This window comes from Bubalus kerabau, chromosome X (assembly GCF_029407905.1).
Source record: "Bubalus kerabau isolate K-KA32 ecotype Philippines breed swamp buffalo chromosome X, PCC_UOA_SB_1v2, whole genome shotgun sequence".
Taxonomy (NCBI): domain Eukaryota; kingdom Metazoa; phylum Chordata; class Mammalia; order Artiodactyla; family Bovidae; genus Bubalus; species Bubalus kerabau.
In genome coordinates this window covers 23,219,963-23,232,121 of record NC_073647.1, presented here as the reverse complement: position 1 = coordinate 23,232,121, position 12,159 = coordinate 23,219,963, and positions in this window count along the sequence as shown.

Below are 12,159 nucleotides of genomic sequence, written 5' to 3'. Positions count from 1 at the left end.
TCAGTGGTAAAGGATCTGCCTGCCAGTGCAGGAGATACAGGGGATGCAGGAGATGTGAGTTTGATCCATGAATCTCCCGATCCCCTGGAGGAGAAAATGGCAACCCATTTCAGTATTCTTGCCTAGAATATCCCGTGGACAGAGGAGACTGGCTACAGTCCATGGGGTCACAAAGAGTTGGACACAACTTAGTGACTGAGCACACATGCACACACACATAAAATATATATATATATATGAGAACATATATATCTGTGAAATATATATATGAAGTGAAGTGAGAGTTGCTCTGTTGTGTCCGACTCTTTGTGACCCCATGGACTATACAGTCCATGGAATTCTCCAGGCCAGAATATTGGAGTGGGTAGCCTTTTCCTTCTCCAGGGGATCTTCCCAACCCAGGGAGTAAATCCAGGTCTCCCATATTGCAGGCGGATTCTTTACCAGCTGAGCCACAAGGGAAGCCCAAGAATACTGGTGTGGGTAGCCTATCCCTTGTCCAGTGGATCTTCCCAACCTAGGAGTTAAACCGGGGTCTCCTGCATTGCAGGCAGATTATTTACCAGCTGAGCTATCAGGGAAGCCCTATAAGCACGTATACCTGTGTATTTTCTACACTACTCTAATTTTCTCAGTAGAGTACTTCACATATTTTATTATATATTTAATTAAATTATCATCAAAACACTGTGATTTAGAGGTCATGAAATCATGGCCCACATGGGACAAAATCTGGCCTCTAGTTGCCTGTTTTTGTAAATAAGGTTTTAATGAAACATGGGCAACACGGCTACACTCATTAATACATATCCTGCTTTTTGTGCAACAGTGGTAGATTGGAGTGTTTGAGACTGAGACTGTATGTAGGCCACAAAGCCTAAAATATTTTCTGTCTTGTCCTTTACAGAAAATATTCACTAACCTGATTTTTTTTCAGAGCAGAATATTAAATTTCTGAGACGTGAAACAGCCTGCTCAACTCCTAGTACTGTGAATGTGATAGCACTGGATTTGGATGCGGCCACCTGACCTGCCTCTTGAGAAACCTGTATGCAGGTCAGGAAGCAACAGTTAGAACTGGACATGGAACACAGACTGGTTCCAAATAGGAAAAGGAGTACGTCAAGGCTGTATACTGTCACCCTGCTTATTCAACTTCTATGCAGAGTACATCATGAGAAACGCTGGGCTGGAAGAAGCACAAGCTGGAATCAAGATTGCCGGGAGAAATATCAATAACCTCAGATATGCAGATGACACCACCCTTACGGCAGAAAGTGAAGAAGAACTAAAAAGCCTCTTGATGAAAGTGAAAGAGGAGAGTGAAAAAGTTGGCTTAAAGCTCAACATTCAGAAAACGAAGATCATGTCATCTGGTCCCATCACTTCATGGGAAATAGATGGGGAAACAGTGGAAACAGGGTCAGACTTTATTTTTTTTGGGCTCCAAAATCACTGCAGATGGTGACTGTAGCCATGAAATTAAAAGACGCTTACTCCTTGGAAGGAAAGTTATGACCAACCTAGATAGCATATTAAAAAGCAGAGACGTTACTTTGCCAACAAATGTCTGTCTAGTCAAGGCTATGGTTTTTCCTGTGGTCATGTATGGATGTGAGAGTTGGACTGTGAAGAAAGCTGAGCACCGAACAATTGATGCTTTTGAACTGCGGTCCAACCAGTCCATTCTAAAGGAAATCAGCCCTGGGTGTTCTTTGGAAGGAATGATGTTAAACCTGAAACTCCAGTACTTTGGCCACCTCATGCGAAGAGTTGACTCACTGGAAAAGACTCTGATGCTGGGAGGGATTGGGGGCAGGAGGAGAAGGGGATGACAGAGGATGAGATGGCTGGATGGCATCACCAACTTGATGGATATAAGTTTGAGTGAACTCTGGGAGTTGGTGATGGACAGGGAGGCCTGGCGTGCTGCGATTCATGGGGTCACAAAGAGTCGGACACGACTGAGCGACTGAACTGAACCTGATTCTAGGGCCCAGGTTTACAACATATAGCATACTGCCTCATTTTCTTTCTTAGTTAGTTAGTTAGTTAGTTTTTCAGTTTTTTGGCTGTGGCCCTCAGTATCTTAGTGCTCTGACCAGGGACCAAACCCACGCCCACTGCACTGGAAGCACAGAGTCTTAATCACTCAGGAAAGTCACTTAATTTTATTTTTTTTAAATCTTATTTCTTTTTTCTATTTGACTGCACCACGCAGCTTAGGGGATCTCAGTTCCCTACCCAGGGACTGAACCCAGGTCATAGCCATGAAAGCCCAAAATCCTAGCAACTATGCCACCAGAGAAAGCCTCTATTTTTTTTTTAATTTAAAGTCAATTTTTATTTTCTTTTCACTTTTTAAATGATAACAGAGTCACTTTGCTATACAGGAGAAATTAAACACAATTTTGTAAATCAACTATACTTCAATAAAATTTTAAAAAATATTAAAAAGCATCTATTTACCTCAGAAAACTTCTTTGGATAAATTTTATAGCTTTAATATTAAGTGTATTGGTTTCCATTCTTGTACAATCTATAATTTTTAATTTACTACCTCTAATTGTGAGTTCTTCAGTTCAGTTCAGTTGCTCAGTTGTGTCCGACTCTTTGCGACCCCATGGACTGCAGCACGCCAGGCCTCCCTGTCCACCACCAACTCCCAGAGTTTACTCAAACTCATGTCCATTGAGTCCGTGATGCCATCCAACCATCTCATCTTCTGTCGTCCCCTTCTCCCGCCTTCACTCTTTCCCAGCATCAGGGTCTTTCAAATGAGTCAGTTCTTCGCATCAGGTGGCCAAGGCATTGGAGTTTCAGCTTCAGCATCAGTCCTTTCAATGAATATTCAGGACTGATCTCCTTTAGGATGGACTGGTTGGATCTCCTTACAGTCCAAGGGACTCTCAAGAGTCTCCTCCAATACCACAGTTCAAAAGCATCAATTCTTCGGTGCTCAGCTTTCTTATAGTCTAACTCTCACATCTATATGTGACTACTGGAAAAACCATAGCTTTGACTAGATGGACCTTAGTTGGCAAAGTAATGTCTCTGCTTTTTAATATGCTGTCTGGGTTGGTCATAACTTTTCTTCAGAGGAGTAAGCATCTATTAATTTCATGGCTGCAGTCACCATCTGCAGTGATTTTGGAGCCCCCAAAAGTAAAGTCAGCCACAGTTTCCACTGTTTCCCCATCTACTGACCATGAAGTGATGGTACCAGATGCCATGATCTTAGCTTTCTGAATGTTGAGCTTTAAGCCAACTTTTTCACTCTCTTCTTTCACTTTCATCAGGAGGCTCTTTAGTTCTTCTTCACTTTCTGCCATAAGAGTGGTGTCATCTACATATCTGAGATTATTGATATTTCTCCTGGCAATAGTGATTTCAGATTGTGCTTTAGTCAGCCTGGCATGTTGCATGATGTACTTTGCATATAAGTTAAATAAGCAGGGTGACAATATACAGCCTTGACATACTCGTTTCCCTATTTGGAACCAGTCTGTTTTTCCATGTCCAGTTCTAACTGTTGCTTCCTGACCTGCATACAGGTTTCTCAAAAGACAGGTCAGTTGGTCTGGTATGCCCATCTCTTTCAGAATTTACCACAGTTTGTTGCGATCCACACAGTCAAAGGCTTTGGCATAATCAACAAAGCAGAAGTAGATGTTTTTCTGGAACTCTCTTGCTTTTTTGATGATCCAATGGATGTTGGCAATTTGATCTCTGGTTCCTCTGCCTTTTCTAAAACTAGCTGAATATCTGGAAGTTCACGGTTCACATATTGCTGAAGCCTGGCTTGGAGAATTTTGAGCATTACTTTACTAGCGCGTGAGATAAGTGCAATTGTGCGGTAGTATGAGTGTTCTTTGCATTGCCTTTCTTTGGGATTGGAATGAAAACTGACCTTTTCCAGTCCTGTGGCCACTGCTGAGTTTTCCAAATTTGCTGGTATATTGAGTGCGGCACTTTAACATCATCTTGCAGAATTTGAAATAGCTCAACTGGAATTCCATCACCTCCACTAGCTTTGTTCATAGTGATGCTTCCTAAGGCCCACTTGACTTCCCATTCCAGGATGTCTGGCTCTAGGTGAGTGATCATATCATTGTGATTATCTGGGTTATGAAGATCTTTTTTGTACAGTTCTTCTGTGTATTCTTGCCATCTCTTCTTAATATCTTCTACTTCTGTTAGGTGCATACCATTTCTGTCCTTTATTGAGCCCGTCTTTGCATGAAATGCTCCCTTGGTATCTCTAATTTTCTTGAAGAGATCTCTAGTCTTTCCCATTCTGTTGTTTTCCTCTATTTCTTTGCATTGATCACTGAGAAAGGCTTTCTTTTCTCTCCTTGGTATAAGGAGAAGGAATTCTTCTTCTTCCTTCAATTTTCAGGTGACTGCAATTATTTCTTAATTAAAATATAAAACTTGTGATATTTTATCTTCCAGTGAATGTACTGACAGTTTTCTTGCTTGCATATGAGAGAATACTTTTGGTCCCATACCTGACTTACTGAGTTGGAGATTTCTTGCCTCTATGTAATATATGATTTTTAAATGTGTTCAGTATAACATACTTAGAGAAAAGTTCACAGTATGGATCAACAAAGAGTTACAGAAAGTGATCACTCATGTTACATATATTCCATTTCAGAGCCCCTGCTCTGTTAAATCTTTGATTAATTGTGATTAAAAAAAAATCTCTGGCTTTTGTTATTGAAATAGAGAGATGCTAATGGACTGGTTGGTCAATGTTTAAAATTGTAGAGATTTTTAATATTAAAATAAAACCCTGGTTTACAGTACAGTACAATGAAAAGGACACTGGATTGGGATTAGGGAGACTTGCAGTTTAGCCTCAGCTGTGTCAAGATTCCCTGTGTCACTTGGGGCATGTCCCATGCTCTCTTTGCTCATCAAATCCCCTATTTTAAAAGGGATTGAAATGAGATGCTCACCGAGTTGCCTCCAAGGTCTGACTATCCAGAAGTCTAGCAATACTCTCATATGTATTAGGCTATTGACTTTTTGACAGCAGGAAGTTCAGGACTAAACAAGAAAAACAAAGCTCAACTGTAAGCAAATATGCTTTCTTTTAAAGTTATTCAAGTTCTATTCTACTGAAGAACTGGCCAGAGAAAAATCTAAGTGAAGAATTTAATCATGAAAAATAGTTTTTAGTCATTTTCAGTTCAGTTCATTGTAAATTTGACAATGTGTGTCAAGAGCCATAAGTCTTTTCTTGACCTTACAATTAATTTCATTTCTTTGATTCTATTTTAAGGAAGTAGTTTCATGCAAATCATTTCTTTGACATTATTCTTAAGCAATCATCTCACGCAAAAGGCAATCATCACATTATAATAAGGAAAAGCAGAAACAACATAAGTGTCCAATAATAGATGTGAAGTGAAGTGAAGTGAAGTCGCTCAGTCGTGTACGACTCTGCGACCCTGTGGACTGTAGCCAACCAGGCTCCTCCGTCCATGGGATTCTCCAGGCAAGAATACTGGAGCGAGTTGCCATTTCCTTCTCCAGGGGATCTTCCCGATCCTGGGATCAAACCCGGGTCTCTCACATTGCAGGGAGGCGCTTTAACCTCTGAGCCATAGGAGAGACTAATAATAGGTGTATTTTTAAATAAATTATGATACCTTCATATAATATGTTATTATGCAGCTATTAAAATCAGGTTTTGGAATGTTATTCAATTGCTTGAAGAAGAAATGTAATATTAATTTCTAAAAGCAGAATGTAAAATTGTTATGCCCAATGCGGTTTCAATAATGTAAAGGAAATATAAATGAAAGGAAATGTACCAAGATAGGCTCATGATTGCTTCTGCCCGATGAGATTGTTTTTCTAAACATGTTCTTCAAACTTTTCAATTTTCTACAAAGACATGCAGTGCTTTTATAATCATAAAAAGAGACAAAGATGATGAATTTTCAATTGTTTCAAAATGATTGGAATAAGGTACTTGACAATGATAGTGAAAAGGGCCATGTTTGCATTCTGATGTATTATTTATAGGGAAAGCAATTCCTATTAGTCCCTGTTTTCAAAAAGCACAATGTAAACTCTCCACACAGTTGCCAATACAATGTTAGGGTTCAGTTCAGTTCAGTTCCGTTCAGTTCAGTTGCTCAGTCGTGTCCAACTCTTTGCGACCCCATGAATCGCAGCCCGCCAGGCCTCCCTGTCCATCACCAACTCCCAGAGTTCACTCAAACTCATGTTCATCAAGTCAGTGATGCCATCCAGCCATTTCATCCTCTGTCGTCCCCTTCTCCTCCTGCCCCCAATCCCTCCCACGTCAGAGTCTTTTCCAATAAGTCAACTGTTCACATGAGGTGACCAAAGTATTGGAGTTTCAGCTTTAGCATCAGTCCTTCCAATGAACCCCCCGGACTGATTTCCTTTAGAATGGACTGGTTGGATCTCCTTGCAGTCCAAGGACTCTCAAGAGTCTTCTCCAACACCACAGTTCAAAAGCATCAATTCTTCAGCATTCAGCTTTCTTCACAGTCCAACTCTCACATCCATACATGACTACTGGAAAAACCATAGCCTTGACTAGACGGTTTGTTGGCAAAGTAATGTCTCTGCTTTTCAATATGCTATCTAGGTTGGACATAACTTTTCTTCCAAGGAGTAAGAGTCTTTTAATTTTATGGCTGCAATCACCATCTGCAGTGATTTTGGAGCCTAAAAAATAAAGTCTGACACTGTTTTCACTGTGTCCCCATTTATTTCCCATGAAGTAATGGGACCAGATGCCATGATCTTTGTTTTCTGAATGTTGAGCTTTAAGCCAACTTTTTCACTCTCCTCTTTCACTTTCATCCAGAGGCTTTTTAGTTCAAATTTAAAAAGATTAAAAAACAAAACAACAAAAAATAATATGCTTAGCACAGGAGGCTAGATTTCATACTGTATAATTCCATTTATGTGAAACAGGATAACAAATCTATAATAGCAAAAACAAATGTAGGATGACAGAAAACAGATCAAGGGTGGACTGGGCATGAAGAGAAGGCATTGTCTGTAGAAAGGAACTTTCTGCTGTGATGGAAATATTCGGTATCTTGATTGTGGCAATAGCTACACAGGGGAATGAATACTTTTAACAGAACTCATCAAAAGGTGTTCTTATTAGCATTGCATTTCATTGTATGTTAATTATGCCTCAAACACAGGAAAACTCTGAAAGGTGGAAGTAAGGACTCCATCAGGACCCTGGGGCTTAGGGAAAGGCCTGGCAGTGAACTCCCCGGGTGTTCTTTTGCCTCTCACATATCCCCAAAAGGGCACTGGAGGAGCCTGCAATCCAGAACCATCAACAAAGAAAAGCTCCAAGAAAAGCTGTTCCCCGTAACCAAGGGACTGGGAAAAGGTGGCCTAACAGAGCAGGGCACCTTTTTGACAATAGTCACCTTCCTCCAAGTCTCTTTTCTGCAGTTTCAGCAGGGCTGGGTGGGGAGCTGGTCTTCAATACCCGCTTCAACCTCCTCATGAAAATAAGAGGGCAGGACTAATCAATCCTTTGCTTTTCTACCCATTGTCAGTAGCCAATTATTATTAGTTTTTCACTTTTATTTTTAAATTAATTTTTATTGGAGTATGGTTGCTTTACAATGTTCTGTTAGTTTCTCACCATACAGCAAAATGAATCAGCTGTACATACAAATGTTGCTGTTGTTTAGTCCCTAATTCATGTCCAACTCTTTTGCAACCCCATGGACTATAGCCTGCCTAGCTCCTCTGTCCATGGGATTTCCCAGGCAAGAATACTGAAGTTGGTTGCCAATTCCATCTCCAATACATATACATATAACTTTTTTGGATTTGGGTTTCCTTCCCATTTAGGTTACCACAGAGCATTGAGTAGAGTTCCCTGTGCTATACAAGTAGGTTCTCATTAGTTATCTATTTTATACATAGTAGAGTATATATGTCAATCTCCCAATTCATCCCACCCCCTTCCCCTCTTTGCATTCATATGTTTGTTCTCTATATCTGTGTCTCTATTTCTGCTTTGCAAATAAGTTCATCTGCATCAGTTTTCTGGATTCCACATATAAGTGATATACAATATTTGTTTTTCTCCTTCTGACTTGCTTCACTCTGTATGACAGTGTCTAGATCCATCCATGTTTCTTCAAATAGCACATTTCGTTCCTTTTTATGTCAACAGCCAATTCTGTATCGAGCAAATACAACCTTCAGGAATGAAAGTGAAATAAATATATTCTCAGATGAAGAAAATCTAAGAGAATTGGTTGCCAACAGACCTACCTTTAAAGAATGGCTTAAGGAAATTCATTAACCAGAAAGGAAATTATAACACAACAAGGATGGGTCTTTAGGAAAGAAGAGCGATAAAGTGAGTAAAAGTTAAGGTAAATAGAATACTCCTCATGAACTTTTTAAGATCATGTTTCATCATTAAAGCAAAAACTGTACCATCATGTGACGTGAGTTCAATGTGCACAGAGGAAATACTTAAGCTATTTCTATTTAAAAGTGGGAGGATAGAGGAACCAAAATGGAAGCAAAATTTTTCTACTTGATGAAGTGATTGAAATGATGATACCAGTAAACCGGGATATGTACACATGTATATTGCATTGAAAACTATAAAATAAAACAATAAAATAAACTACATGAAGAGCTATATTCAAAAGCACTATAAATAAATAAAAATGGAATTTCCAAAAAATGCTTAGGTGTCCTACAAGAAAGCAAGAAAAGGAAAACAGAGGAATGAGAAACAGAAAACAAATAATAAAGCAGCAGACTTAAGCTTTAATATGACATAATTATTTAAATGTAAATGGTGTAGGAATAACAATTAAAAGACAGAAATTAACAGAGTAGATTTTTTAAAAACACCAAATTCTATGCTGTACACAAGAACCTCACTTCAAATTTTCATGTTGTTTTAAAGATTTATTCATTCTAAGCATAGTTTTGTGCTTCTTACACACAACAAAGTAAAATTGCTTTATTTGATAACATAAACAAGAGTGAACTTGAAAGCAACCAAGCCTGGAACTGTGAAGGATCTTTTGGATCTTTTGCACCAACTAGTTTAATGGCCTCATCATGGAAAACTTAGTTTAACAATATCCTAGACCAACAATTAATTTCTAGGTGATGCTAGTATACTTAAGATGGCAGTAGTCTCACTACTCCTCAAGTCTATCCATTCCCTAGGTTGACCAAGGACAGTTGCAGCCCTTCAGTCTTAATTCTAAACTATGCAATAGTACAGTGGTAATTTCATTTCTCTTGGGCCTGGTACACTTGCAAGTATTTGAACATGCTGTCCTATCTCCTTTCCAAGTCTTTGTTCTCTAAACCAGGTGTCCCCCACCTCTGGGATCTAATGCTTAATGATCTGAGGTGGAGCTGATGTGATAATAATAGGAATAAAGTGCACAATAAATGCAATGCATTTGAATCATCCTGAAACCACCCCCCAACAGTGTTCCATGGAAAAATTGTCTTCCACAGAATCAGTCCTTGGTGCCAAAAAGGTTAGGGACTGCTGCTCTAAACCACAAATGTTTCTTTCATCCATTCATCACAAGACATGGATCCAGCTCTTTTATCACCCACATTGCCTTCCTCTGGAAACACTCCAGAAGAATGCTTTCTTAAAGTCATAAAACAAATCTTTAAGTATTTAAAAGAATTGAAAGTATACAGAGTTTAATTTCTGACCACAATGGGATCAAACTAGAAATTAATAACAGAAGGATAGCAAGAAAGTCTCCAAATGTGTTGGAAAAAACCACACTTCTAATTAATTCTCCATAATTTCTATATGGTAACAATGAGCATGTAAAAATGTAAACTAATACATATATATATATAATTTATAATTGCTTCAAAGAAAATGAATACCTAAGAACATATTTATTAAGCATGTACAGGATCTGAATGCAGAAAATTATACAAATTTTGGTGAAAGAAATCAAGGATCTAAATAAATAAATAAAGAGATATACTCATGGGAAATGCCAAATGAGTCATAAGCTGGAATCAAGATTGCCAGAAGAAATATCAACAACCTCAGATATGCAGATGACACCACCCTAATGGCAGAAAGCAATGAGGAACTAAAGAGCCTCTTGGTGAAGGTCAAAGAGGAGAGTGAAAAAGCTGGCTTAAAACTCAACATTCAAAAAACCAAGATCATGGCATCTGGTCCCATCACTTCATGGCAAATAGATGGGGAAAAAATTGCAACAATGACAGATTTTATTTTCTTGGGTTCCAAAATCACTGCGAACAGTGACTGCAGACACAAAATTAAAAGATGCTTGCTCCTTGGAAGAAAAGCTATTGACAAACCTAAACAACATACTAAAAAGCAGAGACGTTGCTTTGCCGACAGAGGTCCATATAGTCAATGCCGTGGTTTTTCAGTAGTCATGTATAGATGTGAGAGTTGGACCATAAAAAAGGCTGAGAGCCAAAGAACTGATGCTTTCGAACTATGATTCTGGAGAAGACTCTTGAAAGTCCCTTGGACTGCAGGGATATCAAACAAGTCAATCCTAAAGGAAATCAATCCTGAATACTCATTGGAAGGACTGATGCTGAAGCTGAAGCTCCAATACTTTGGCTACCTGATGCGAAGAGCTGACTTATTTGGAAAAGACCCTGATACTTGAAAAGGTTTAAGGCAGGAGGAGAAGGGGATGACAGAGGATGAGATGGTTGGATGGCATCACCGATGCAATGGACTTGAGTTTGAGAAAACTCTGGGAGATGGTGAAGGACAGGGAACCTGGCCTGCTGCAGTTCATGGAGTTGCAAAGAGCTGGACGTGACTTAGCGACTGAACAGCAACAATAACAACTGTGTCCGTGGACTGAAATATTAAACATGTAAATGATGTCCGTTCTCACCCAAACTGATCTGTAAGTTTAACACTTTCTAGCAAGCATTTTGTACCCATAGACTAGTTTATCCTAAAATTTGTACAGATGAGCACTAGCCCTAGAATAGCTAAATAAATGTTGAAGAAGAAAAATAAAGTGTGAGGAATCACTCTAACCAATAGTAACATATACTCTATAGCTACAGTAATCAAAATAGTGTGATATTGGAGAGAGGATGGATAGACACACAGACCAAAGCAACAGAAGAGAGAACATCAAAATAGACCCAGAGAAATATGCTCCACTGGTTTTTGACAAAGATGAAAGAAAAAAAATTCAAGGGAGGAAGGATAGCTTTTTTAAACAAACTGTGCTCTAGCAATTGGGCATTTTTAGTCAAAAATTGAACCTGGATTTAAACCTCCAAACCCTGCATAAATATTAACTCAAAATGGACCACAGACTTAAATGTGAAATAAAACTTTAAAAACTTTAAAAGAAAACATAGGAGAATATCTTTGAGACCTAAGGCCTGGCAAAAAGTTCTGACATATAATACCAGAGCCATGGTCCATAAATAAATTGGACCTCATCAAATTAAAAATTTTGCTGTGAGAAAGCCCTTGTTAACAGAATGAAAATACAAGCTACAGATTGGGTGGGAAAATATTTGCAAACCATCTATCCAACAAAAGAGTCATATCTAGAATATATTATATAGAACTCACAAAACTTGATAATAAAAACAAGCAGTTCAATTAGAACATGACAAGACATTTAACTAAAGAGGATATATGGGGTTTCCCAGGTGGCGCTAGTTTTAAAGAACCCACTTGCCAATGCAGGAGCCATAAGAGATGAGGGTTTGATCCATGAGTAGGGAAGATTCCCTGGAGGAGGGCATGGCAACCCACTCCAGTATTCTTGCCAGGAGAATCCCATGGACAGAGGAGCCTGGCAGGCTACAGTCCATAGGGTCGTAAAGAGTCAGACACAACTGAAGCGACTTAGCGTGCATGCACAAAGACAATATACAGATAGAAAATAAGCACATAAAAAGATTTTCGCCATTATTAGCCATAAGGGAAATATTGGGTTAGCCAAAAAGTTTCAGTTAACTTTTCGGCTAACCCCAATATAAATTAAAACCACAATAAGATATCACAATACACCTATCATAATGGCTAAAATTTTTAAAAATAGTGATAACATCAAAGGCTGACAAGGACGTAGAGAAACAATATATTCAGAAATTGCT